Below are 27,826 nucleotides of genomic sequence, written 5' to 3'. Positions count from 1 at the left end.
CCTGGTAGGGCCACCCATGGCGGTAAGGTCGAGGGTGAGGTCCCTGACAAAGAACAATCCAACTAAGACCTCAACGGTGGAACAGATGGACGAAGTTACTTCGAACTCAAGGGGTGTGAAAGCGGATGAAGGCTGCAACAAATCCATCAGCTCCAGTCGTCGTGGTTTCCATGCCATTGGAATCAGTTGGTTGATTTGTGAAGTATCGTGTGCTTCTTGGAGTGCAACATCAAGTACACGTTAAACAAATACACGCACAGGCGTCTTCGCTCTGTGAGGGACGCATAAGCCACAAATAGATCAACAGAACGAAGACCATCATCCTCGACCTCGAGGGATGGCCACGACGACGATGACACAAAATGCTGGAGGAACACAGCAGGCCAAGCAGCATCAATGGGGAAGAGCAAACAATCAGTGTTTCAGTCTGAGACTCTTCAGAACTGGAGCACTGCAAACACTTTTGCCCTCCCTGTTTAAGATAAGATATTATTTCATTGGAGGCTGTTCTGAAAGGGTGACCAGAATAACCCTCGGTCCAGAAGGTTGAAGTTTAGATGTATGTTCAAATGGTTCAATTTAATATCAGAGAATGTATACAGTATACAATCTGAAATTCTTAATCTTCACAGACAACCACGCAGCAAGAAACCCCATAGAATGAGTGGTAGGAACTCAGAACCAAAACTCCACCCCTCCTATCATATAAGCAGCAACCCTCTCCCTCCCCCTCTCCCCCTTGCACAGTCAAAGCACCGATCCCCCTACCCACCATGCAAGCAATAGCAAAAACCCCCAAAGAGGCCTTAATCTAAAGTCCGTCAAAAACTACAGTCCAGAACTCAGCACTCTGGTATCTCAAACAGGTTCTCTCTCTCCATCGATGGGGAAAGATGTTGCTCCTGCAATTCTGTTGAAATTTCTCAGATCCTTTAGAGATTAGACAGGGTAAATGATGAGAGGATGTGTCCTCTGATTGGAGAATCCTGGACCAGAAGGCAAGGTGTCAGAATAAGGGACAGCCATTTAAGAGAGAGACAAAGAATTTTTTGAGGGGGAATTTCTTGCTGCAGAGAGCTACAGGATCTGAATCTATGTGCATATTTAAATTGAATGCTGGCTATGTCTTCTTCTATATAATGAGTTGAACCAATCCAAATACAACAGACTTAGTTGTGTATTTAAGGCAGAGGATTTCTAAGGATTTAAGGATTTCTAATCTGTAAAGGTCATCTGGGGTGGCAGGGTGGAGATACAGTTCATCTTTACCAAAAGAGGTGTAAGGCGATCCTTCCCTCTGTTACTGCAGGTCACCCTTGGGCAAGGTGTAACACCCGCTGAGTCCCCCCTCCCCTGATCAGGGTCACATGAAGCCAAGGGAGCAGGTGGAGGGTGTTCATATGAGTAGCTGGTGCATATCACAAGGTCTAGCTATGCGACCACTGACAGCAGGCAGACAATCTCTGAAGAGTATTGATAATGGCTGAGGTCACCCATCTTGTAAAGGCATTGCCCAGAAGAAGGCAATGACAAACCATTTCTGTAAGTTTGCCAAAAACATTCAGGGTCAGGGGAACATGATCGCTCACGTCATACAACACGGCACATAATAATGATGAGGGTGAAAGCTTATCAGGAAAGCACAGGAAAGGTGTGAAGAATAGACATGGGAACATCTGTAGTTTCTGGAAATCCAAAGCAACACACAAAATGCTGGAGGAACTCAGCATCTGAAGGGTCTTGGCCTGAAACTTCATCGGTTCACTCTTTTCCATAAATGCTGCCTGGCCTGCTGAGTTCCCGCAGCATTTTGTGTGTAGATGTGAAGGATGTCTCAACTATGATCCTACAGAATGATATAGCAAGTGGATGGGCTGAATGGCCAATTAGTATACCTACTTCTTACGGATGGACAAAAATGTCAATAATTTTTTGTTCTAAAGAAGATAACATAATTATTCCTGGTGTTCCAGGAAGGTTAGTTTGAAAAATGAGCAATGTAGAAGAGAAGAATTAGATTGAGCATGGAATACGTTAAATGGTGGCGCAACATCATGAGCTGAAGAGAGCATATTGTACTGTACCGGTCTATGTCCTATATCTCATACAAAATGCTGGAGGATCTCAGCAGATCAGGCAGCCCCTACAGAAAGGAATAAACTGTCGGTATCTCAGGGAAAGTGGGACTGCCACTCAGCCTGAAACATTCCACCAGCATCTTGTGTGTGTTACCTGGATTCCCAGCACCTGTACCTACAAAATCTTTTGTGCTTATGTTCTATACCGACCCCATAATCGGCCTCACAGAATAGATCATGTGAACACTGTGACGCGGGTGTGAGTTGGAGCTTGTTGTGCGCAAATTGGCTCCTGCTGCTCCCTCGTGACAATGAAGATCATCTCTGTGACAATGCAAAGCCCTGAAGGTACAATAGAAGGTGTTACAAAGCTTTCAGGCTTTGGCTATCGGCCAAGGGCAATTAGACTAATAGCTGGCTCACCTGGTGAGTGGCGGAACGTGTACCTTCTATCCACTCAGAATTATTAAATGGATTTTTTTTAAACTTTAGAAGCTTGTCTGAGGAGAGATGAATATTTCTGACAGGTTGCAAATCAGCATGATGTTGCCTGAGCAAGTAGGCTAATTACATTGAATTATTCAGCACTGCAAATTTACATAAATGTTCTAACCATCACTCGTCAGCAGGTACTGAAAGGCAAAAGGGTAAAAATCCTGTCTGATTTTAAGCGGCACTGAATCAGTGCAGTCTGTCAGTGATTCTATTGCGTTTCTTGGATTTACTGTGCATGCCCGCAAGAAAATGGGTCTCAGGGTTTTACATGGTGACATACAGTACTGTGAAAACATCTGAGACGCATGTAGATAAATTCTGTAAAGTGAAGATAATTCTGTAAAGTGAAAAGTTTCTAAATATCAAATAATTTACTAAAAGAGGGCAGTAAACAGTAAAAAAAGGTAAATCAGTTCTCAATACTTGCTGCGACCACCCGTTCCCTTTAAAACTGCATCAGTTTTCTTAGGTAGACTGTCGTGAGTTCGAGAAGAAGATCAGCTGGTAGGTTGTTCCAGGCACCTCCAGGACTCTCGTCACCAGGTTCAGGAACAGATTATTAACCCTCAGCCATCAGGCTCTTGAACCAGGGGAGATGACTCCACTCAAATTCACTGACCCCAACGCTGAACTGTTCCCACAACCAATGGACTCCCTTTCAAGGACTTTCAGAATCAGAATTAGGTTTATTTTCACCGGCATGTGTCGGGAAATTTGTTAACTTAGCAGCAGAAGTTCAATGCAATGCATAATATAGAACAGAAGAAAAAATAAATAAAATAATAATATAATAATAAATAAGTAAATCAATTACAGTATACACATATTGAATAGATTAAAAATCATGCCAAAAACAGAAATAATATATGTTAAAAAAGTGAGGTAGTGCTCATGGGTTCAATGTCCATTTAGGAATCGGATGGCAGAGGGGAAGAAGCTGTTCCTGAATCGTTGAGTCTGTACCTTCAGGCTTCTGTACCTCCAACCTGATGGTAACTGTGAGAAAAGGACATGCCCTGGGTGCTGGAGGTCCTTAATAATGGATATTGCGTTTCTGAGACTCTGCTGCTTGAAGATGTCCTGGGTACTTTGTAGGCCAGTACCCAAGATGGAGCTGACTAGTTTTACAACCCTCTGCAGCTTCTTTCAGTCCTGTGCAGTAGCCCCCCCCCCCCACATACCAGACAGTGATGCAGCCTGTCAGAATGCTCTCCACAGTACATCCACAGAAGTTTTTGAGTCACTACCTCATGTTCTCGATATTTATTGCGAACTTATTTTTCATTATTTTTAATTCTTTTGTATTTGCATAGTTTGTTATATTTTGCACACTGGTTGTTTATCTGTCGTGCTGGGTGTAGTCTTTCAATAATTCAATTATGCTTCTTGGATTTACTGAATATGCCCAAAAGAAAATGAATGTCATGGTTATATATGTTGACATGTACAGTACTGTGCAAAAGTCTTAGGCAGATGCAAAAAAATTCTGTAAAGTCATAGTCATACTTTATTGGTCCCGGGGGAAATTGGTTTTCGTTACAGTTGCATCATTAATAATAAATAGTAATAAAACCATAAATAGTTAAATAGTAATATGTAAATTATGCCAGTAAATTATGAAATAAGTCCAGGACCAGCCTATTGGCTCAGGGTGCCTGACCCTCCAAGGGAGGAGTTGTAAAGTTTGATGGCCACAGGCAGGAATGACTTCCTATGATGCTCTGTGTTGCATCTCGGTGGAATGAGTCTCTGGCTGAATGTACTCCTGTGCCCAACCAGTACATTATGTAGTGGATGGCAGGCATTGACCAAGATGGCATGCAACTTGGACAGCATCCTCTTTTCAGACACCACCGTGAGAGAGTCCAGTTCCATCCCCACAACATCACTGGCCTTACGAATGATGTGCTTTCAAAAATAATGCAATGAAGAGTTTCTAAGTATTAAATAATTTATTATAAAGAGCAGTAAACAGTAAAAAACTGCTAAATACAATCAATATTTGGTGTGACTAGACATTGCCTTTAAAACCGCATCAATTCTCTTAGGTAAGCTGATGTGTAGTTTTATAAGAAATCGACTAGTAGGTTGTTCCAAGCATCTTGGAGAACTTGCCACAGTTCTGCAGACTTTGCTGGTCTCGCTTGCTTCTGTCTCTCCAGGTAATCCCAGACAGTCTCGGTGACGTTGAGATCAGAGCTCTGTGGAGGCCATACCCTCTGAAACCATGTAAAAAAAGATAAGGTGCACAGTACTGTATGCACTTTGATAATACATTTACTTTGAACTTTGAAATCTATTGCTTTGGGTGCTAAAATGGAAGGAAAGACTTCCATTTCTGTGTGTCATCCTGGAAATCCCAAATAATGTAACAACCAATGAATTGTCATTGAAATATACTCAACAGCACTTACTTACTTGGGCCCTCAGCTCCAAGTGGAGCACAGGCCATCAACGATCTTCCACCTCTATCGTCCAAAGTTGATGTATTGTTGGAGTTTGTCAATGCTTTTGCAATCCATTATATCGACTGTACAGGGGATTGGCCAATAAAGCTTTACCAGCGCCCTGTTGGCCTGCCTTACTTGTTTCCACCTCCCACGACGGGAACGTAGGTTTGAACTTTGTGAGACGTATGTAGGAAATATGGCAGTCGATTTGTGTACAGCAAGATCCCACAAACAGCAATGTGATAATGACGTGATAATCTGTTCTGCTGATATTGAAGTGTGTGTGGGGGGGAGGGGAAGTATTAACAGGCTCCAGTGTGCAGGAAATTAGCATCTAGTACAGCAACCTGATCTGGTTTGAAAAAACACACACACTCAGGTCTCTGATCCTATAATGTTTCATTTTAAAGAATACCAGAATCTGGACAAACAATGCAGAGATGCTGGAGCAGCTGGGAAAATGAATGTTAGTAATTAAATAGATCTGCAATATAAGGCTAGCATTAGCTATGGTAAAAAAAACATCTAGCTTGCTAATCTTTATAAGAATAGGAGCAGAATTAGGCTATTTGGCCCATCAACTGTACTTCACCATTCCATCACGGCTGATTTATTTTCCCTCTCAACCCCATTCTCCTGCCTTCTCCCCATAACCTTTGACACCCTTACTAACCAAGAACCTATCAACTTGCATTTTAAATATATCCAATAACTTGGCCTCCACAGTCATCTACTATAACAGTGAATTACACAGATTCAACACACTCTGGCTAAATAAATTCCTCCTTGTACCGTATAGCCTACAGTATAATAAGGGACTACGTTACGTCATTGAATGCGTTATTAGGCGCTTATTGAGCATGCGCTATTAGGCGCGTATTGATCTGTACATGTGTGCCGAGTTCGGATTCTGCCGGTAAAGAACCATAAAACTTAGCTCCCATCTCCAGCGTTTTTATTAATAGCATTGTTGTGTAACCAGGACACATACACAACAAATTGGCGACGAGGTTAATGAACCTACATCATATCAGAACGCCGTGTTTTAATTGATAACAACACTTGGAAGAAGAGCGCAAGGAACGAGCCAAGGAGCGGGAGAAGGAGGCAGAGCGAGGCCACGAGTCTGAAAGGAAGCAGGGGCTGGGAACGTCGGGAGACCAAGCGACATAGTCGGAGCCGTAGCACATCAATTGCCCCAGAAGGGAGATAAAAAGGAGCGATACACACATCTGGACGGAGTGCACTCATGGCGCTAGCAAAAAGGACATGTGAGTCAAAAAGAAAACAAGGGGAAAATGGGGCTAAACTAACATAACAAAGATGGTGATGATTGGAACCATTACAGCATTTGATAGTGGCATTGAAGACTGGGCAACTTACATTGAGAGAGTGGAGTTATATTGTGAGGCTAACGGTGTTAAGGATGAAAAGAAAGCCAGCATCTTACTCAGTATTATGGGAGCAAAAACATACGGCCTGCTACGGAGCTTGTTAACCCCTGAAAAGCCAGCTGACAAAATGTTCAAGCAAATAGTAGACACACCCCAACAGCATTTAACCCAAAACCACTGATTATTGCTGAAAGATTTAAATTTCACAATCGGAATCAGAGCAAAAATGAAAGCATTTCTGAATATTGTGCTGAATTGAGCAAATAATCAGAACATTGTCAATTTGGAGCTGATCTATTGGATACATTGAGGAACAGTTTAGTGTGTGGCATGCACCGTGAAACCACACAGAAGAAGCTTCTGTGTGAAAGAGACCTTACATTCAAGAAAGTGCTAAACGTTGCAATATCAACGGAAACAGCAGCACAGGGTACTTCAGAGATACAACAAAAATCTCTGGAATATAGAAGAAGAAGAAGAAAGCTCGTAACTCCGAATGGAGTCATTGGGACGCCATCATGATGGCATTTTTTTAGTAGGCTTTCTTATTTTTATGAGGCTGAGTTGCTAGCTTGACACTCAACCCAGTACAGATGGAAAGCATGGAAGGGAGCTGGCTGGATTCGAACTCATGTGCCTTCACTCTGAAGTCTGGTGTTAATGCCACTACGCCACCGATCAGTTCTCTGGAATATGCCACAAATAAAAAGTCACTGAACAGAAATGAAGGAAAGAAATGATACCATTGTGGGAACATGTTACATGACCCTGATGACTGTTGGTTTAAAGACAAAGAATGCAGAAACTGGGCCACACTGGCAGAGTATGCAAAGCTAGTAAACAGCAGAAAAAGGACAAAATACAGAGAAACAAGAAACCCCAGAAAGGAAAACACAACAATGTACACAACATGGAAGAAAGCAGTTCTGATGAAAACGACTCAGATGGAAGTGAATTGCCTTGTCTGCAACTTCACAGCGTGAAAGAGACAGATGATCGAAGAGTAATAAGGATCACTCCACAAGTGGCAGGCATGGGACTGAAAATGGAGTTGGACACAGGCTCAGCTTTAACAGTGATCTCTGTACACGACTACAAACGACTGTTTTCTCACATACCCCTGAAACCAACTAAACTACTGCTAAAGACTTACACAGGACAGAAAGTGCGTCCCAAAGGTAAAATTAAAGTGACAGTGACCTATGGAGATAAAACACAGCAGCTGAATGACTATGTACTGAAAAATGGAGGAGCACCGTTGATGGGACGTGAATGGCTCAGGAAAATCTAGTTGTATTGGAACACCATCAAGGCACTAGATGTGTCAACAAAGGAGGGCAGCTCAACGGGGAAGATGTCCGCAGCTCTCCTCTCACCCATTGTCAACTATTACGACGAGGAGGAGCTAGACAGCATCGACGATGAGGACGAACGCAGTATCCGTGGCTGTGACTCGGATGAAGATACAAAGGATGCAAGGGAGGCAGATATTGCCAATAAGCAGGATGATGAAGACTACCTGGAAGTAAAAGAGCAGACGTACCTGGAGAAATTGACAACTTTCAAAAGACAGTTACAGCAGTTATAGAAAGGCACTTTGCAGGAGTATCAGAAAAGGATGAAGAAACTAGGTCAACAATACAAGGAAAGAATATGAAATACAGAGCTTTTTCTGCAACTGGAGACAGAACAAGTGGAAAGGAATTATATTAAAGAGAAGAAAGCAGCAGTGAAGGAATTTGAAGATAAAAAGGTTGAGTTAGAAGAAAAGAAAAAGATGATTGAGAATGAGAGCTAACAATAGAGCTCACAGGAGATTCTATGGAGGTAAAGCCAATAATGACTAGGAAACTAAGGAGACCTAATGACCCTGTTCCAATTACAGACAGAAGACGAAAACCTACACTTGCACAGTTAAATTACTTGTTAACAGATGAACAGATAATGGAAGATCTGCGAACTCTCAATGAGCTTAAATCTTCGAAAAGACCAGCATCTCCATCTTCTGCTGAGCATCTTCCCAGCACTCCTGCTGAATCACCAGCACAAAGATATGAATCACTAATAGAAGATGGAAAGTTATATTACATTAAGAGATGGTATCATAAAGGTCAGACTATCGATTTGGAATCTAAGGAGAATACGAAGATTGGCTGTGTAATTAGCTCAGTTGGAACAAATGAGATATGGGTAAGGAAGACAAGTGATAGCACAAAGATGGGTAAATATCTAGCACAGAGAAGTCTTCATTATATGGAGGTGATCTGCTGCCTAGAACTCTTAGCAAGTTAGAGGCACACATCTTCTTAACTCCCTATGCTCAGAGGTCAACTTTTCATATTTCATGATGGAAATCTGTATTAAAACAAACAAGTTTATTGACGGACGTTACCCGGAGAGGCAGAAAAGACCCCCCCGCCCCCAGAGACTTGAGTTATAAATGTGTCTTAGACCAAAAGTAAAACAAAAAGGCTTGTTATAATTTGATATTATTACGTTACTTTGTTATAATTTGTATTATTTAGTTACTAAGTAAACAAATGGTAGGCGTTTGTATGTTAAGGGTAAAAGTATTTGTTTAACATAGTGCCCCAGTAAAAAAAACAGTTGATACACTATTAAAATAAAAGGGGAGGAGTGTACCATATAGCCTGCAGTATAATAAGGGACTACTTTATGTTTTAGTAACACATCATTGAATGCGTTATTAGGCGCATATTGAGCATGCGCTATGAGGCGTGTATTGATCTGTACGTGTGTGCCGAGCTTGGATTATGTCAGTAAAGAACCATGAAGCATAGCTCCCATCTCCCGCGTTTTTACTATTAGCATTGTTGTGTAACCAGGCCACATACACAACACTCCTCATCTCCATTATAAATGAATATCCCTTTATTGTGAGGCTTGTTCCCTCTGGGCCTAGACTCTCCCACTGTTGGAACCATTCTCTCCACTTCCACTCTATCTCCTCCTTTAACTATTCGGTGGGTTTCAACGAGACCCATCATTCTGCTAGACTCCAGTAAGAACAGAACCAGGGCCATAAATTAACCCTTTCAATCCCAAATTTATCAAAGACAAATTATGCCCTTGCCTGTAGCATTGCCTGCTTTCTGAAATCGTCACGTCTCATGAATGGTTAAAAGCAAACACTAAGTATCATCTTCCTGGCAATTGTGCATTGTAGGAGATTTAAGATCTAATATGTGCTCTAAACTGGGCTCTGAACTGCGAGCCCAAAGAGACAAAAATAATCAGCCAGATGTTTTAACCACAATTTCAAGTTGAAGTTTAATTGTCATTCAGCCATACATGAATACCCATGAATGCAGCCAAACGAAACAGCGCTACTCTGAGGCCAAGGTGCAACACACAGTATCAACAGTTATACACAGCACAAGGCACGTATAAAACAAATAAGATAGCAGCACGTAAAAGATATCAGTAAAACACAGTCACATACAAAAACAAATATAGTCCAAGACCCTGAGTCCATGAATGCTGCAGCAGTCTGCACTCGAGCACGATACGGCTTGTCTTCTGCGGAGTGAACATTGGGGGGCAGCACCAACTCCAGATTGGACATTGTGCCATGCTGCCACTGGCACTCTGTTGGAGCTCACCGACTCCAATGCCTCTTTCCCGGGTGGCTGTAAACAGGTGACACCGCAGCTTGAGGCCTAGTCCTTGCTGTGACTGAGGCCAGGTGGCCCCATCACCACCAGCCCCTGACATCCACCAATAAATCAGTAAATTGGACTTGCAGCATTCCACATTAACTATGTTCATCAGGGTCTTGCGATCACAAGAAAAGCAACTAAGACTATCACTCCAAGGACAGTTTCTATCCTATCATTATAATACAACTGAACAATCCCTTAGTACAATAAGATGAGCTAACAATTTAACTCAAAGTGACCTTGCACTTTATTGTTAACCAACCTTGCACTTTTTTTTAACCATAACACCTTATTCTCTTAACCTCTGGGCTCCATCCCTCCCCCTCCTGTCTTCTCCTATCATTTCAGATCTCCCCCTCTCCCTCCCACTTTCAAATAGAAACATAGAAAATAGGTGCAGGAGTAGGCCATTCAGCCCTTCGATCCTGCAGTGCCATTCAGTATGATCATGGCTGATCATCTAACTCAGAACTCTGTACCTGCCTTGCCTCCATACCCCCTGATCCCTTTAGCCACAAGGGCCATATCTAACTCCCTCTTAACTATAGCCAATGAACCGGCCTCAACTGTTTCCTGTGGCAGAGAATTCCACAGATTCACCACTCTCTGTGTGAAGAAGTTTTTCCTCATCTCGGTCCCAAAAGGCTTCCCCTTTATCCTCAAATTGTGAGCCCTCGTTCTGGACTTCCCCAACATCGGGAACAATCTTCCTGCATCTAGCCTTTCCAATCCCTTTAGAATTTTATAACGTTTCAATCAGATCCTCTCTTACTAGCTCTTCTTTCAGTTAGTCCTGACGAAGGGTCTCTGCCCGAAACGTCGACTGTACCTCTTCCTAGAGATGCTGCCTGGCCTGTTGCATTCACCAGCAACTTTGATGTGTGTAACTTAACAGAGATATTCAGTTGCACGTTTTCTCATATTGTATATTGCCAATGACATTCATAATATAATCTCCTCTACAACGGGGAAACCGAATGCAAATCGGTAAACGCTTTGTAGAGCAGCTCAGTTCTGTCCTCTGTGTTTTCCCCCCCTCCCCCTTTTCCTTCTCCCTAGGCCTCCTGTCCCATGATCCTCTCATATCCCTTTTGCCAATCACCTGTCCAGCTCTTGGCTCCATCCCTCCCCCTCCTGTCTTCTCCTATCATTTTGGATCTCCCCTCCCCCTCCCACTTTCAAATCTCTTACCAGCTCTTCTTTCAGTTAGTCCTGACGAAGGGTCTCGGCCCGAAACGTCGACTGTACCTCTTCCTAGAGATGCCGCCTGGCCTGCTGCGTTCACCAGCAACTTTTATGTGTGTTGCTTGAAATTCCAGCATCTGCAGATTTCCTCGTGTTTGCATCTCATTCTGCATTATGTTATTGTTTTCCCCTGTACTACCTCAATGCACTGTTGTAATGAATAACCTGTAGGGATGGCATAGAAAGATTTTCGCTGTATGCCTTGGTACAGGTGACAATGATAAACTGATTTGCCAATTTATTTAGGGGCCCCATGCAAACCTTGGGCAACAGTAAAGGTGGAGTAATGCTTTGATACTCCCACCATCCAACCCCACAGCACCTACCTTTAATGGAGTAAGATGGGCAATCTTACTACACCCCAGCACATGACAGTGTCCTTAGAGGAGTTGGGACATCAAAACTAGAGCAAGAATTGCCAAATTATGCTCAACTTGCTCCCCCACCCCTCCCACACCACAGAAGTGGCTCCCCATAACCGCACTCATACTTTGAATGCTTTCAGGTGAGTTGCCATTGGAAATACCCCGGAAGATCGGTTCCACAACGCCAAGCGTCTCATTTCCTGTGTCATTAATCTTGAAAGTGAGGTCAGAGTGACCTCAACTAATTGAAAGAAGATGTCAGGAAATGAGCGGGCGTACAGCCACAGTACAAGGCTCTGAAGAGCTGCGTTTGTGGCTGCCACTGGTGGGAGAATTTATTACCGGCGGCACTTTGTGATTATCCTCCGTGTAAAAATGAAACACGGGACGGGCGCTGGAGAGATTAATCTGTGTCTGATTGCAATTGATGCATTGCAATCCAGTTTCACAGGGAGGGATCAAGGCCCGGGTCTGGGAGTTTAGTGATTGGTTTCGAGGAGACGATAATGTCGAATGCTGAGCTATAGTCAATGAAGAACACCCTGATCTGGATCAGTAACTTAAATTCATTGGGTCTGTCCAGGGACCAGCATTTAAATGCCATCACAAAGAAAGCATGACAGGGCCTCCTCTTTCACTGGGTTCAATAGGTACATTTAATGTCAGAGAAATGTATACAATATACTTCCTGAAATTCTTTTTCTTTGAAAACATCCACAAAAACAGAGGAGTGCCCCAAAGAATGAATGACAGTTAAATGTTAGAACCCCAAAGCCCCCTCCCAGCTCCCCCCTCCCACACACAAGCAGCAAGGCAACAGCCCCCCCCCCAACTTCCCCCACCAGCCAAAAAACATCGGTGCCCTCCTCCGAGCATCAATAAAGACACAGACTTGCAGTGCCCCAAAGACCACTCATTCACCCGGTATTCAACATACCACAGGCTCACTCTCTCTCCCTCAGAAGGGAAAAAGAGGTGTCCCCATTTTCAGAAGTTTTGTGTAGTTTCGGCATGTCACCTAAAATTTTGACAAACTTCTATAGATGTATGTAGAGTGGAGAGTATCCTGACTGGTTGGATCATAGCCTGGTATGGAAATAACAATGCCTACAAACAGAAAACTCTACAGAAAGTGGTGGGTATGGCCCAGTCCATCACAGGCAAATCCTCCCCACCACTGAGTGCCTGTACAAGGAGCACTGTCACACGAAAGCAGCACCCATCATCCCAACCATGCTTTCTTCTTGCTACTATTATCAGGCAGAAGGTACAGGAGCCTCAGATCTCACACTACCAGGTTCAGGAACGGATATTACCATACAGCCATCAGACTCCTGAACCGGTGTGCGACTCACCTCAACTCTGAACTGATTCCACAACCTATAGTCTCTCCTTCACACACTCTACAACTCATTTTCTCAGTATTCTTCTTTTGCAGAATTTGCCTTCTTTTGCACATTGGACACCTGTGCATCTTTCATTGTGTATAGTTTTTTTTATCATAGATTCTATTGTTTTTCTTTATGTTCCTGTAGGTGTTGTTTCATATGGCAGGTGTTTTTCTCTTCACTCTTGTAATTGATTTATTTCAAACCACTCCTCCAGCTCGTGGCCGCACCAATGGACCGCAGCAAAGCCGTCTCGGACCTTGGTGAGAGGGCATGCTTGGACCAGGTTGAGGACGTCCTGGGTTGGAGCACCACAGGGGCAAGTTGGGGTTACATTGGAAAGTTGGCTTGATTCATGATGAAGTGCATCCCACGAGGGGCAGATGTGAGTCTGCCCATTCAGGAGCCACGGTTGGATCAATATTTGTCTGGCATCTGGTCCACAGCAGTCCCAACATGGGTGGCCCTGAGTTGGCATTGCCTGATGGAGTGCTTGAAGCACGCAAGCCTCCACGTGACATCAACGTGTTGATCCAGGTCGTGGAGGTGTTCCTGTAGATGCATTCAAGCAAATACATTTCAAGGTAGTATATGGTGATATATACACCCTGTGATAATACATTTACTTTGACTTTGATAGAGAGAGGGCTAGTGAATTATACTGACAGAGGAAGACAGAATTTATATTGCACCTTCCATATCCAGATCAGAACAGTTCAAAGCTCCTCACAGCCAATGAAATTGTGGAAGTGTAGAGCTGTATTGGTGAGATCACACCTGGAGTACTGTGTGCAGTTTTGGTCCCCTAATCTGAGGAAAGACATTCTTGCCATAGAGGGAGTACAAAGAAGATTCACCAGATTGATTCCTGGGATGGCAGGACTTTCATATGAAAGACTGGATCGACTAGGCTTATACTCGCTGTAATTTAGAAGATTGAGGGGGGACCTTATTGAAACGTATAAAATTCTAAAGGGATTGGACAGGCTAGATGCAGGAAGATTGTTCCTGATGTTGGGGAAGTCCAGAACGAGGGGTTACAGTTTAAGGATAAAGGGGAAGCCTTTTAGGACCGAGATGAGGAAAAACTTCTTCACGCAAAGAGTGGTGAATCTGTGGAATTCTCTGCCACAGGAAACATTTGAGGCCAGTTCTTTGGCTATATTTAAGAGGGAGTTAGATATGGCCCTTGTGGCTAAAGGGATCAGGGGGTATGGAGAGAAGGCAGGTACAGGGTTCTGAGTTGGATGTTCAGACATGATCATACTGAATGGCGCTGCAGGCTCGAAGGGCTGAATAGCCTACTCCTGCACCTATTTTCTATGTTTCTATGTCTCTATTGTAAGAATCAAGGTATCCAGTATGCGGGCAGTAAATGCCCACAAATAGAAATATGATAATGGCTAGGTAATCTTTATTTGGTAACAATGACTGAAGGATAAACAAGGGACAGTACAAGAGGAACAACCCCTGATTCTCTGTAGAATGAGGCTTTAGAGCCTTGTACCCCAGGCTGAGAGAGCAGAACAGAGCTCGGTTTCACAATGACAGACGGTGCAGTGCTTCTCTTCTGCACTCAAATGTCAATTTAATTTCATGCACTCAAATTCCTGGCATGACTTTAGCCATAAGATATAGGAGCAGAATTAGGCCACTCAGCCCATTGAATCTGCTCCATCATTCAATCATTGCTGATTTTTTTCCAACCCCGTTCTCACTCATTCTGCCAATAATCCTTAACCCTCTTACCAAACAATAAAACCATAAGACCATAAGATATAGGAGCAGAAGTAGGCCATTCGGCCCACCGAGTCTGCTCTGCCATTCAATCATGGGTTGATCCAATTCTTCCAGTCATCCTCACTCCATACCCTTTGATGCCCTGGCTAATCAAGAACCTATCTATCTCTGCCTTAAATACACCCAATGACTTGGCCTCCATAGCCGCTCGTGGCAACAAATTCCACAGATTTACCACCCTCTGACTAAAGTAATTTCTCTGCATCTCAGTTCTAAATGGATGTCCTTCAGTTCTGAAGTCAAGCTCTCTTGTCTTAGAATCCCCTATCATGGGAAATAACTTTGCCATATCTAATTTGTTCAGGCTTTTTAACATTCAGAATGTTTCTATTGAGATCCCCCCTCATTCTCCTGAACTCCAGGGAATACAGCCCAAGAGCTGCCAGACGTTCCTCATACAGTAACCCTTTCATTCCTGGAATCATTCTTATGAATCTTCTCTGAACCCTCTCCAATGTCTGTATATCCTTTCTAAAATAAGGAGCCCAAAACTGCACACAATGCTCCAAGTGAGGTCTCGCAAGTGCCTTATAGAGCCTCAACATCACATTCCTGCTCTTATATTCTATACCTCTAGAAATGAATGCCAACATTGCAATTGCCTTCTTCACAACCGACTCAACCTTGAGGTTAACCTTTAGGGTATCTTGCACAAGGACTCCCAAGTCTCTTTGCATCTCTGCATTTTGAATTCTCTCCCCATCTAAATAATAATTTGCCCATTTATTTCTTCTACCAAAGCGCATGACCATACACTTTCCAACACTGTATTTCATTTGAAACTTCTTTGCCCATTCCCCTAAACTATCTAAGTCTCTCTGCAGGCTCTCCCTTTCCTCAACACTACCCACTCCTCCACCTATCTTTGTATCATTGGCAAACTTAGCCTCAAATCCATTAATACTGTAGTCCAAATCATTGACATACATCGTAAAAAGCAGCGGTCCCAACACCGACCCCTGTGCAACTCCACTGGTAAGTCAGAATAGGATCCCTTTATTCCTTCTCTCTGTTTTCTGCCAAACAGCCAATGCTCCACCCATGTTAGTAACTCCCCTGTAATTCCATGGGCTCTTATCTTGCTAGGCAGTCTCATGTATGGCACCTTGTCAAAGGCCTTCTGAAAATCCAAGTACACCACGTCTACTGCATCTCCTTCGTCTACCCTGCTTGTAATTTCCTCAAAGATTTGAAGTAAGTTAGTCAAGCAGGATCTTCCTTTCAGGAAACCATGCTGGCTTTGGCCTACCTTGTCATGTGCCTCCAGGTACTCTGTAATCTCATCCCTAACAATCGATTCCAACAACTTCCCAACCACTGATGTCAGGCTAACAAGTCTATAGTTTCTTTTCTGCTGCCTCCCACCCTTCTTAAATAGCGGAGTCACATTTGCAATTTTCCAGTCATCCAGTACAATGCCAGAATCTATCGATTCTTGAAAGATCATGGTTAAAGCCTCTGCAATCTCTCCAGCTACTTCCTTAAGAACCCGAGGGTGCATTCCATCAGGTCCAGGAGATTTATCTACCCTCAGATCATTAAGCTTCCTGAGCAACTTCTCAGTCGTAATTTTTCAACCTCTGCTTTTAATACACCCAAATGACTTGGCCTCTACAGCCCTCTGTGGCAATGAATTCCACAGATGTACCACCCTCTGCTTGAAAGTAAATCCTTATCTCTGTTTCAAAGGGGCATTCTCCAATCTATTGCCTTGCCCTTGCATTCTAGACTTTCCTATTAAAGCAATCACCCTTTCTATATCCTCTCCACCCAAACTTTTCAAAATCTGATATGTTTCAATGTGACCTCACCCCGGCTCCCAACTTATCCTTCTGAACTGCATCGAGTTCAGGCCCAGAGACATCAAACTCACCTCATATGTCAAGCCTTCATTCCTGGGATCAATTTCTGAACATCTTTGGACTCTTTGCGGGGCCAAAATAAGTTTCCTTAGATGCAGAGCCTGAAGGTCTGCTGTTCATGTACCTTACCAATTGTCTTTTAAATGCTGATGCAACTCCTTCCTCTGGCAGCTTGTTCCATATACTGACTGGGCTTTGTGGGGAACTTGTATTAAATCTTTCACCTGTCAACTATACCTATGCCCTCTAGTCCTGGCTCTCCAAATGTGGGAAGAAAGACCGTATATGTTCACCCTATCTGTATACACTTCTATAAAATCACCCCTCAGTCTCGTATGGTGCAAAGAATAATGTGCTAGTCTGCCCAGACTGCTCCAAGAGGACCACAACCTTGTAATAGGGTTTGGAGACTTGTTTGTGTCAATGACCCAGAGGGCTATGTAGGCTGGAGTCAGTTTATGGTTTGGCTCTTGGTAGGGTCACCCATGCCAAACAGGTCAAAGGGTAAAGGTCAGACTAAGAGTGGTTCACTGATCCTCCAGGTTCGGGAGTTCAGCTCAGGGCTAACAACCTTGACTGGTAAAACAAAATTGTTATGGAAACAGCAATGAAGGACCCTTCTACATCTGAGTGTGACCGAATTCCTGAGTCTCCACCTGGGCCTTGCATGACTGACAGTAGTGAAAACCGAGAGGAGGCTACCGACACGATGAAGGAAGACCTTCATTGCTGCCCTAAATTCCAGTGGAATAATGGGCAAAAGAGGGAGCCCAGACTCACCCTATAACCTGCCCCTCAAGTCCTGGCAACATTCTCTTAACTCTTTTCTGCACCCTGTGGTGAAGCTATCCCACATTTGTGATCACACTGTACCCAAACAGCCCTCCCCGTTTGGTAAAGCGATTCATTTTTCATTCGGAGGGGAAAATTATAGCCTGGACATAATGTTGACAATCCAGGGAAAGATGAAAGGTTCTCATGTAGAAAATGTGGAATTGGACACAATATCAGGGGATTGGAGTGTACCACTCAAGGAATTAATGCTTCTGGTGAAATGAGGGAGAAATGCTGGGAACAAGAGAGTTGGCGGGAGATATGATGTGTTTAAGAGGCTGTTAGATAGACACTTGAAAATGCAGGGTATGGAAGGGTATGGATCACATATAGGCAAAAGAGATTTAGTTTAACTCAGCTTTGTGTTTGGTACAAACATTGCGGGCCAAAGGACCTTTTCCTGCATTGTACTGTTCTGTTCTATGTTCGAAGAGAAAGCTTGCAGAGACACCAAATGATACCAACACTCGAAGCTGAAATGGACAGAGATTATGGATTTTGAAATAAACAGGATAGTCTAAATAGAGGCCGCGATAGAGTGGATATGGAGAGGATGTTTCCGATGATGGGGAAGTCTAGGAACAGAGGACACAGCTTCACAATAGATGGACATCCATTTAGAACAGAGATAAGGAGGAGTTTCTTTAGCCAGAGTGGGTGAATCCATGGAATTTGTTCCCACAGGTAGCTGTAGAGGCCAGGTGATATGGGCAGAAGACAGGAGATTGGGACTGGGAGGGAAATGAAACAGCCATGATGGAATGGCCTACTGCCGCTCCTATACCTTATAGTCTTACGGTCTAAATCTATAATGAATCTGAGATGAATTCATCTGCAAGATCAATGAAACCCAAAGATAAAACATTGCGCAGGAACATTAACAAACCTGGACAATATTGCCAAAGAAAAGTGCAACACTTCAGAATCTCCATGTCTTTCTGATGTTCTTCCTTGCAAGGAAAAGACAGTCAATTTTGGGGCTCTGCAAGCCGGATTACGTGCAAGGGAAAAGAGAAAAAAATCTAGAGATATGCAGTTAGCATAGAAATAATGGTGGCTGAAGATCAGCCACAGTCATACAGAAAAGTGGCACATGCTTGTTGAAAAGATTTCTCCCACTTCTTACAGATCCATGGAGAGATACAGCACAGAAACAGGCCCTTCAGCGTTCCAGCTAATTACAGTTTCATTATGGTAGTATTCAACGCCCTTCTTTTGGTTCTAGTTTTGTCAAGACGTGACCAAAAGCACAGCAACATTTATGCTCCCTGATTACCCTCATCTTTGTCTGGGAAAGAGGACAGATGCTGTCAAGAAGCGGTATACATTTAGCATTAGTTATTGCTTCCATCCTCAGTGTTGGCATTAACTTTCAGTTTGACGGTTTTAGATTGGCCTGCTGTTTATTGTTTTTGTTTTCCTTTAAATTCTACTACAGTTCTCATTAAAGTCAGTGAACTGCATCAGTGTGTATGTGTGTGTGTCTCTCTCTCTCGCCACCCTTGGGCTGTATCTGAAGGTTTTGACACAGGTAAACAGCATTTCTTGGAAACACAATAATAAATTCTAGACAAATCTCTCCACACTCTTCACACATAGACCCATATCCAAATGTTTTGACAGAGGTAGCAGCATTTCTAAGAAACGCAAACATAAATCTTGACAAATTATACAAGAAAGAACATAATTAGAACAAAAAAAATGTCCATGTTAGTGCAGAGTGAACAAAGTGGTCATAGTATTGCTAAAGCCTGGTGATTAGAGTTGTGCCAGTTGATTCAGGAATTCAATGGTTGAAGGCAGATAGCTCTTCTTGAACCTGTTGGCGTGGGACTTCAGGCTTCTGTACCTGCTGCTGGGAAGTACAAAAGCCTGAAGTCCATTTTGCACCTCATCTCCACCTGATGGGAGCTGAAAGATGGCATGGCCTGGATAATGATGACTATTGCCTTCCTGAGGTTGTGTGTCTTGTAAATTAGGAGTAATTCCCAGTGCCTAATTAACCTATTCAACCTACTTAACAACACTTTGGGTTGTGGGAGGGAACAAGAGCAGCTATAGGAAACTCACATTGTCACAGGGAAATCATGCAAACTCCACGCAAACGGCTCCCAAGGCCAAAATTAAACCCAGGTCACTGGAGGTGTGAGGCAGCAGCTCCACTTGCTGTGCTGTTTCATATAGAAACATAGAAACATAGAAAACCTACAGCACAATATAGGCCCTTCGGCCCACAAAGCTGTGCCGAACATGTCCCTACCTTAGAACTACCTAGGCTTTACTCATAGCCCTCTATTTTCCTAAGCTCCATGTAGCCATCCAGGAGTCTCTTAAAAGACCCTATCGTTTCCACCTCCACCGCTGCCGCTGGCAGCCCATTCCACGCACTCTGGGTGAAAAACTTACCCCTGACATCTCCTCTGTACCTACTTCCAAGCACCTTAAAACTATGCCTTCTCGTGCTAGCCATTTCAGCCCTGGAGAAAAGCCTCTGACTATCCACACAATCAATGCCTCTCATCATCTTGTACACCTCTATCAGGTCACCTCTCAACCTCCGTCACTCCAAGGAGAAAAGGCCAAGTTCACTCAACCTATTCTCATAAAGCATGCTCCCCAATCCAGGCAACATATGATGTGTTTAAGTTCTCAGTCACTGGCTTGGAATGTTTTATTCTATCTAGACGCTGGCAGACCTGAGAGCTCTCAACAGTTTCAACTGCTATGAGAGAATTTTTCCACTCTGTAAGTGACCACAGCTTCACGTCGCCTGTTTCCTGAGAGTATACACTTGGGATTCGAGACTCCAGTTTCTTTATCACGTGTATGTTGGAACATACGTTGAAATGCGTCATTTGCGTTAACACCAACGCGCCCGAGGGTGTGCTGGAGGCAGCCCACAAGCGTTGACACATATTCTGGTGTCAACATAGCCTGCCCACAATAATCGGCCAGACAACACAGAACACAACAAGCTTCAAGCAAAACAGAAAAATCCTCCCTCCAACCTACGCACAATCACAGTCTTTTAACTCCAGAACAGCTTGTCTCCTTCCGCCTCCAGCGGACAAGGACCTTGTCATTGATCCCAGGACATGCCAGTCACCGAACACTAGGCCTCGAACTCCAGAATCTCTGAACACTAGGCCTTGCTGAAGAACTTGGGAGTTCCCCCACTCCCAAAGAGTGAAATTCCCACACCTAGAGGTGTAACTGTAGGTGTCACAGCAGAACAGATGAGCTGTGAACTAATATCGGGAGGACTGACATTCAAATTTGTGATGCAGGGCTTCGACCTGAAATATCGACTGTTCCTTTCCTTCCACAGATGCTGACCAACTGGCTGAACCTTTTCAGGAGATTATTTGCTGGTTTACTTCAAAGCCAACTTCAGCAACTGGGTAACTTAAGCTCTTAATTAGATAAATTCGGAATTTAAAACGCTGGCATCAGTTAGATTAATCATGCCAGACTGTTATGCAAACCCATCTGGTTCATCATGCCCCTTAGGGAAGGAAATCTGCCCTCCTTATCTAGTTGAGATGCACAGCAACGTGCTTGAGTTCTCAACTGCCCTCTGCAAAGGACAGGGAAGCATTCAGTTTGAGGGGGGTGGACAACGTATGTCAGTCTCGTTAAGGACACACAGCAAACAGGAATGATTGGAGGAGGAAGCAGTTTAGATTGGGGAATGTCCTGCACTGATTCCAGTCACCCTGTGGAGTGAGTGCTGACCACACAGTAAAAGATGGTTTCGAGAAAGGAACTGGATACTGGAGCAAAAAAATACCGGACTGTAGATGTCGGGAATGGCGAGGGTGGAAAAACCCAGGGAGGCGTGTGGGACAGGTGGCAAAGGAGTGCCAGGGGCGGTGGGTGACACAGTCACAGACACACCTAGGCCTCAGGCACCAGGAGGGGTCATTTGATTCTAAACAATTCATTTATTGATCATTACAGAATGTCTCTCTGGTGCTTCCCACTCCCTCCCCTCACCTTTGCCCTTTTCCCAACCATGATTCCCCTCTCCCTGTTCCCTTTCCCATTCTCAGTCCACAATAGAGACCCATATCAGAGTCAGGTTTATCATAGCTCACATATGTCATGAAATTTGTTTTTTTTTGCGGCAGCAGTACAATGCAATACATAAAATTACTACAATACTGTGCAAAAGTCTTAGGCACCCTAGCTGTATATATGTGCCTCAGACTTTTGCACAGTACTGTAGTAGCACCTGCTTACTTCATAGATTCACAGTAATACAACATGGAAGCAAGCCCATTGGCCTAGTTTATCCATGCCCACCTCAGCCAGTCCCATTTTGCAAGGATTTGCCCCATATCCCTTCAAACCTTTCCCATCCTTGAACTTATCCACTTCTTCCTTAAATTTGTAATTGTACCTGCCTCAATTACTTCCTCTGGCAGCTTGTTCCTTCTACGCTCTACCCTCAGCGTGAAGAAGATCTCCCTTGTGTCTCTTTTAAATCTTTCCCTTCTCTCCTTAAACCCATACACGGTCCTTTTCGGTTCTCTTTCCCTGAGGAGAAAAAAGAATGTGTGCACTCACCCTATCTACGCCCCTCTTGAGTGCCCTTTCTGAGTTAGAAAAGTCCAAGTTTATGTAACACTTCAGAGATTTGAACAAAAAAAAAAGGACAATAAGATGAAAACAGAAGGCTAAATGGAGATTCTGTCTGCTTCCTCGCGTAGGTACAGTGTAAAAGTTCCCATGAGGCCTCCGAAGGTCAGAGTTCACCATGGATGTTGCAACCTAGCTTGGCTGTCTAGATGTGCAAGCCTGGGCCATACAACATGGAGAGGAAGCTGTATGCAGCAAGCTCCCTCTCTCCATACATTTGATGAAGCCAAAGGAACGGCAGAGACTGATACTGTTCGGCACAGCAGCAGTGCAGGAGTTTCCAGTCAGCGTTGAACTCAATCCCTTAGGGACTCCAGCTCCGGATATTTCCCTCGGGGTTTGCTCCCGAAGCCTCCCCCATGAGTGGATATAGCCACAAGGCAGTGGAGGTTTGAGATCAGAGTTTTCCTTCTCCTAGATGAGCTGCCAACCACAGTTAACGAGCCCCGTCTGCCCAAAGCGACTGGTTTTAAGGTGGCAATAACCTGACTGTTCCCCTTCTCCTGTCAGTAGAAATGGTTTCATCAGGCTTAGTAGCTAAACCACATGCGAAGGCCAGGGGGTGGATTTGGTTGTCAGAGGCTTTTTGAGACACACACCATTGGGAGCATTTAATAGGTAGTGGAAGATTATCATCATTACTAGCCTTAGCTATAACAATCTTAAGGAACCAAAAGATCCCATACTTCTATGCTACAAAGGAGAACAGAGCTCTGGCCTGTGTCCTAGCTGATGTTTATTTTTTTCAACCTGCTCCATGAAAACAGACAAGTCAGCTATAATCACGTTGCTGTTGGTGGGAGCTTCCTGTATATGTTGGCTGCCACATCAACAATAACTACAGTTCAAAAGTACTTCAGGACATTGGGCATGCTAAAAGTGACAAGTCGCCCTTTGCTTCCATGTAACACAGTGATAACCGTGTAGTAAATGGATCAGCGAGTCAGACAAAGTAAGGAAGCAGCAAACAAGCAGGAAACTCTATATCGGAATGGGATGTGGCACCTGGAAGCAAACAAGGTGGGACTTGTTTTGTTCAGCAGTTGAACTTTGGAAGAGTCAGTGCATCATAAACCATTTCCTGCTTCAGTTCTGTGATTATAAAATCCTTGCCTTGCATATAATGCTGCCTGTAGCTGATATCTAATGTGCTCCCAGTGAACAAATTTCTGTGAGGTTTTGTACGTGGAAGTAAATATCTGGTGATTCTTTATCCTCATGTCAATTGTCAAACAATAGCTTGTTTATCAGGTAATACAAGTTGCCAAAGAAAGCTTTGTCGAAATAATATCGTTGGACTTATGGTAAGTTAACCCATGAGTGGATGTTCTTATAAATCTTTTCATTGGCTAAGAAGCCATGATCATTTTTCCCAATTTCATAACATGTCAGACCTGCCAGGCAGGCACCTCCCAGTCTCCACCCAGCTAACAGGAGTCAACTGCGCCTCATTTCCAATGCATCACCGGCAGCCTATTTAAACCCTGCACTCACTCACAGTCCTTGTGCACTCATAGAACCAACCAGCTGCTCCTGGCCTTCAGTTACCTTGTTGTCTAATGTTAAGCATCTATTCTCTCTAGTTTTGTGGCCCCTTGAGGCTTGTTACATTGCAGTTTATTATTAAAGCTATTGTTTACTGTTAAATCATCTCCGCTGCTCTACTTTTGTGTCAAGCCTCCAGGAAGATAGGATGAGCGAACCATCAGCTGACCCAGCAGGGTATGCTTACCTAAAGGAAGCTGTCGGCCCTTACGAGAACATGATCCAGAAGCAGCAGAAAACCAGTGGCCATATGCTCACCACTCTCAACCAACTCTCCATCTCGGTACAGCAACCCCGTGTCAGTCAAATTCCTCCCCTGGAGCCTTGGGTTCCTGTGCCCAAATGCATTGATGGGTGCATTTCACTCGTCAAACTAGCCAGCCTCAACCAGTCGTTCCTAGCCTTCAGTTACCTTGTTGCCTTGTCATGGTTGATATCTTTTCTTTCTTGTGTTGTGCCCCCTTGGAGCTTGTTATTTTGCAGTTTATTATTAAAATTAAAAGGTATCCGTTAGTCTTGCGAGACCATGGATCTGCGCCTGGAAAGTCTTCACTCTCCAGGGCGCAGGCCTGGGCAAGGTTGTATGGAAGACCAGCAGTTGCCCATGCCGCAAGACTCCCCTCTCCACGACACCAATGTTGTCCAAGGGAAGGGCATTAGGACCCATACAGCTTGGCACCAGTGTTGTCGCAGAGCAATGTGTGATTAAGTGCCTTGCTCAAGGACATAACACATTTCCTCGGCTGGGGCTCGAACTCACAACCTTCAGGTTGCTAGTCCAATGCCTTAACCACATGGTCACATGCCCAAACATTAAAATGATCACTCACCATTAAATCGTCTCATAGAGACACGCAATGAAGAAAAAGGCCCATCAGCCATCAAATCCACACTGACAATCTATTAACTACACTTATTTGACATTAATCCGATTTCTTTTATTCTTGCCACATCTTCATCCACTCCCCTCAGACCCTTCCACTTACCTTTATACTAAGGGTTACTTATAAAGAGCATTTAACTACTAACTTGCATGCACTTAGGCGATGGGAAGAAACTGGCTCATCCAGAGGGAAAACACGTAAACTCCACGCAGACAGTGCTGGAGGTCAGGGATTGAGGTCTCTAGTGCTATGAGGCAGCAGTTCTCCCGGCTGCGTCATCGCCACCCAATGGTTTTCTTGATTGAGGAGGCTTGTTGTGTGCACCAAGGAGATCAGCAGCCAGGGCTTAACTTATTTATTTATTTATTTATTCATTTACAGGCTGTGGGTGTCATCAGCTAAGCCAGCATTTATTGCCCATTCCTAGTTGCCCTTGAGAAGGTGGTGATGAGCTGCCTTCTTGAACCGCTGCAGTCCCTGAGGTGTAGGTACACCCACAGTGCTGCTAGGGAGGGAGTTCCATGACTTTGACCCTGCGACAATGAAGGAAAGGCAATATGGTGAGTGTGGAAGATCTGGCCCCTAAAGGCAAGGAGCAAGAAGTTAAAGACTGTTTCCGATCACTCAGTCACAGCTCAGCGATTGGGCAAAACTATAGCAGATGGAGATCACCCTGAGAAAGTGGGGGGTCAAACCTAAGTGTCTTATTGGCAGGAACTAAGAAATGGAGAGAAGCACAAACTTTTAAGGTACTCATGTACACCGATTACAAACAGATGGTAGTCAGGTACAATAATAGCTAAGAGGAGTAACGTCCTGCGTCCCAAGAGGATTGAGTTCTGTGGTGAGATTATAATTCTTCAGTTCTGCACAGCCAATATTGAAGGAGTGTATACGTCTCTGGGCACCATGAGGTAAATCAGCAGACAGATATTGGCCTTAGCAGGAGATGATAGCAGTACTTCTTTGTAAAAAGTAAGTATATTTTATGCTTCATGTATTCTTATTTTATTGATATACAGCACAAAATAGACCCCTCTGACTCTTCAAGCCACACTGCCCAGCAATACTAAAATTTAATCCTAGCCTAATTAGGGACAATTTACCAAGACCAATTAACCAGCCCCTCTAAAAGGATCATAACCTTGTCGCAGGGTTTGGAGACTTGCAGGCCTCAATGACCCGGCAAGATAGGTTGTCTAGTTGACTGATCCTGACTGTTCGAAAAAAAATTATTACAGAAACAGCAATGAAGAATCCTTCTGAATCTGCTTGCGACGGTATGGGCAGATAGAGATGGAGGACCTTCATTGCTGCCCTAAACAGCAGTGGCATAACAGGCAAATGAATTAAGCTACCAACCGCTACGTCTTCGGATTGTGGGAAGAAACTGGAACTTCGGAGGAAAGCCACGCGGTTAGAGGGAAAACATAAATCTCCTTATAGGAGTTGAACCCAGGTCACCCGTAATGCAAAGCATTGTGCTAACCATTATGCTACCACGTTGCTTGTGTTTCTTGTGAATGCTGCTTCGATGTGCCAGTGAGCACCTATTCATACGTGTATTTGAGCTGCTGTGATGTGAACAAAGGCACTGGAGAAACACTGAAGCTAACGGATACAGAGGTACTTTATTCATCAAAATAAGGAAGATGAAGAGGCCTATTCTACCCAATATCATATAACATCTTATAAGCTTAAAATCAAAGAACAATTCCGTATTTACAATGTATCTACAATGCTTCCTTTAAATTACATATATTTCTCACACCTCCTTCTTCACACCCACACTCCAGAAACTCAAAATGAGTGTTAATCAGCATTGTCTGGTTTTCAATTAACTGGAGTCCACAGCTCCAGAAATTATAATCCAGGACTACATTTTAAATATAATCTATAATCCGTGTTCAGGTATAAAAATTGGTTGCTAAAGTTAATATTTGCTATACACCCTAACACCAGAATGTGCCCTAACTCTGCAAGTGGCAACAAACTAAACTTTGACTTTGGCTGGGACCCGACTGGTCCCATGTCTCAATCATGGTCCTGTAGTGTCACTGATGTACTGCATAGTTAGAGGTGTAGCCTTTCAGATGACACATTGAACTTGATAATAAATTGACACAACAACCTCATTTTGCCACATCCAAACCTGAAACTCTCCACCTGACAGCATTGTGGGAGCACCTTAACATGAAAGTCATTCACCGCCGCTTTCTCAAGGACAATTTCAGGATGCGCTATAAATCTGGCTTCACCAGCAACATAAACATCCCATCAACAAGTAAATGCCCCAAAGCATTCTTGAGGGAGCATAAAAAGAAAATTTCATGGCACTATTAAGAACAAGTATGCCAGCCAATATTACTGAAGCAGGTTATCTGATTGCTATCACGGTGCTATTTCAAAACCATTTCTCTGCACAAATTGTTTTTCACATCACAGCTGCAATGACACTTCAAAGGCTATAAAGCTTTATGAGATACTATGAATGATTAAAAAACGCTACAGAAAGATCTTGCATTTATTTCTTTAAATTATGGAGACAGATTGCATCAGGTTGACATGCTTCCTTGAGTTTAGAAAGATGACGGGTAATCTAATTGAACACTTATAATTATTAGGTGATACAATGGGATAGTTACAAAGCAGTTATTCCTTCGATGAAGGAATTCTGAGCAATGTGGGTGAGGTCATTTAACACATTACAAATCTATAAGAAGTGGGATGGGAGGGAAAGGGCAAACTTGAGTTTCCACTTATTAATGCCAATTCTCCTGAGTTGTTCTTTCTTTCTTGTAAAAGCTGTGTATAAGTCATGCCTAATTTATTATTTTCTTGTGAGCGTTGCTTATGACACCATGTGCCTGTGGCAGTGCTGGCACGGTAGCATAGTGGTTAGCACAACACTTTACTGTGCCAGCGACACAGGTCCAATTCCCGCCGCTGCCTGTGAGTAGTTTGTACAGTACGTTCTCCCCATGACCACATGGGTTTTTTCTGGGTGCTGCAGTTTCCTCCCACAGTCCAAAGACGTAGCGGTTTGTAGATTAATTTGTCATCCGGTGATTAGGCTAGGATTAAATTGGGGGATTGCTGGCAGTGTGGCCTGAAGGGTCAGAAGGGCATCTCAATAAATAAATATGTTCCAGACTCTCCAGTCAA

Source organism: Mobula birostris, chromosome 8, assembly GCF_030028105.1.
Source record: "Mobula birostris isolate sMobBir1 chromosome 8, sMobBir1.hap1, whole genome shotgun sequence".
Lineage (NCBI taxonomy): Eukaryota > Metazoa > Chordata > Chondrichthyes > Myliobatiformes > Myliobatidae > Mobula > Mobula birostris.
Note: the sequence above shows the minus strand (reverse complement) of the source record.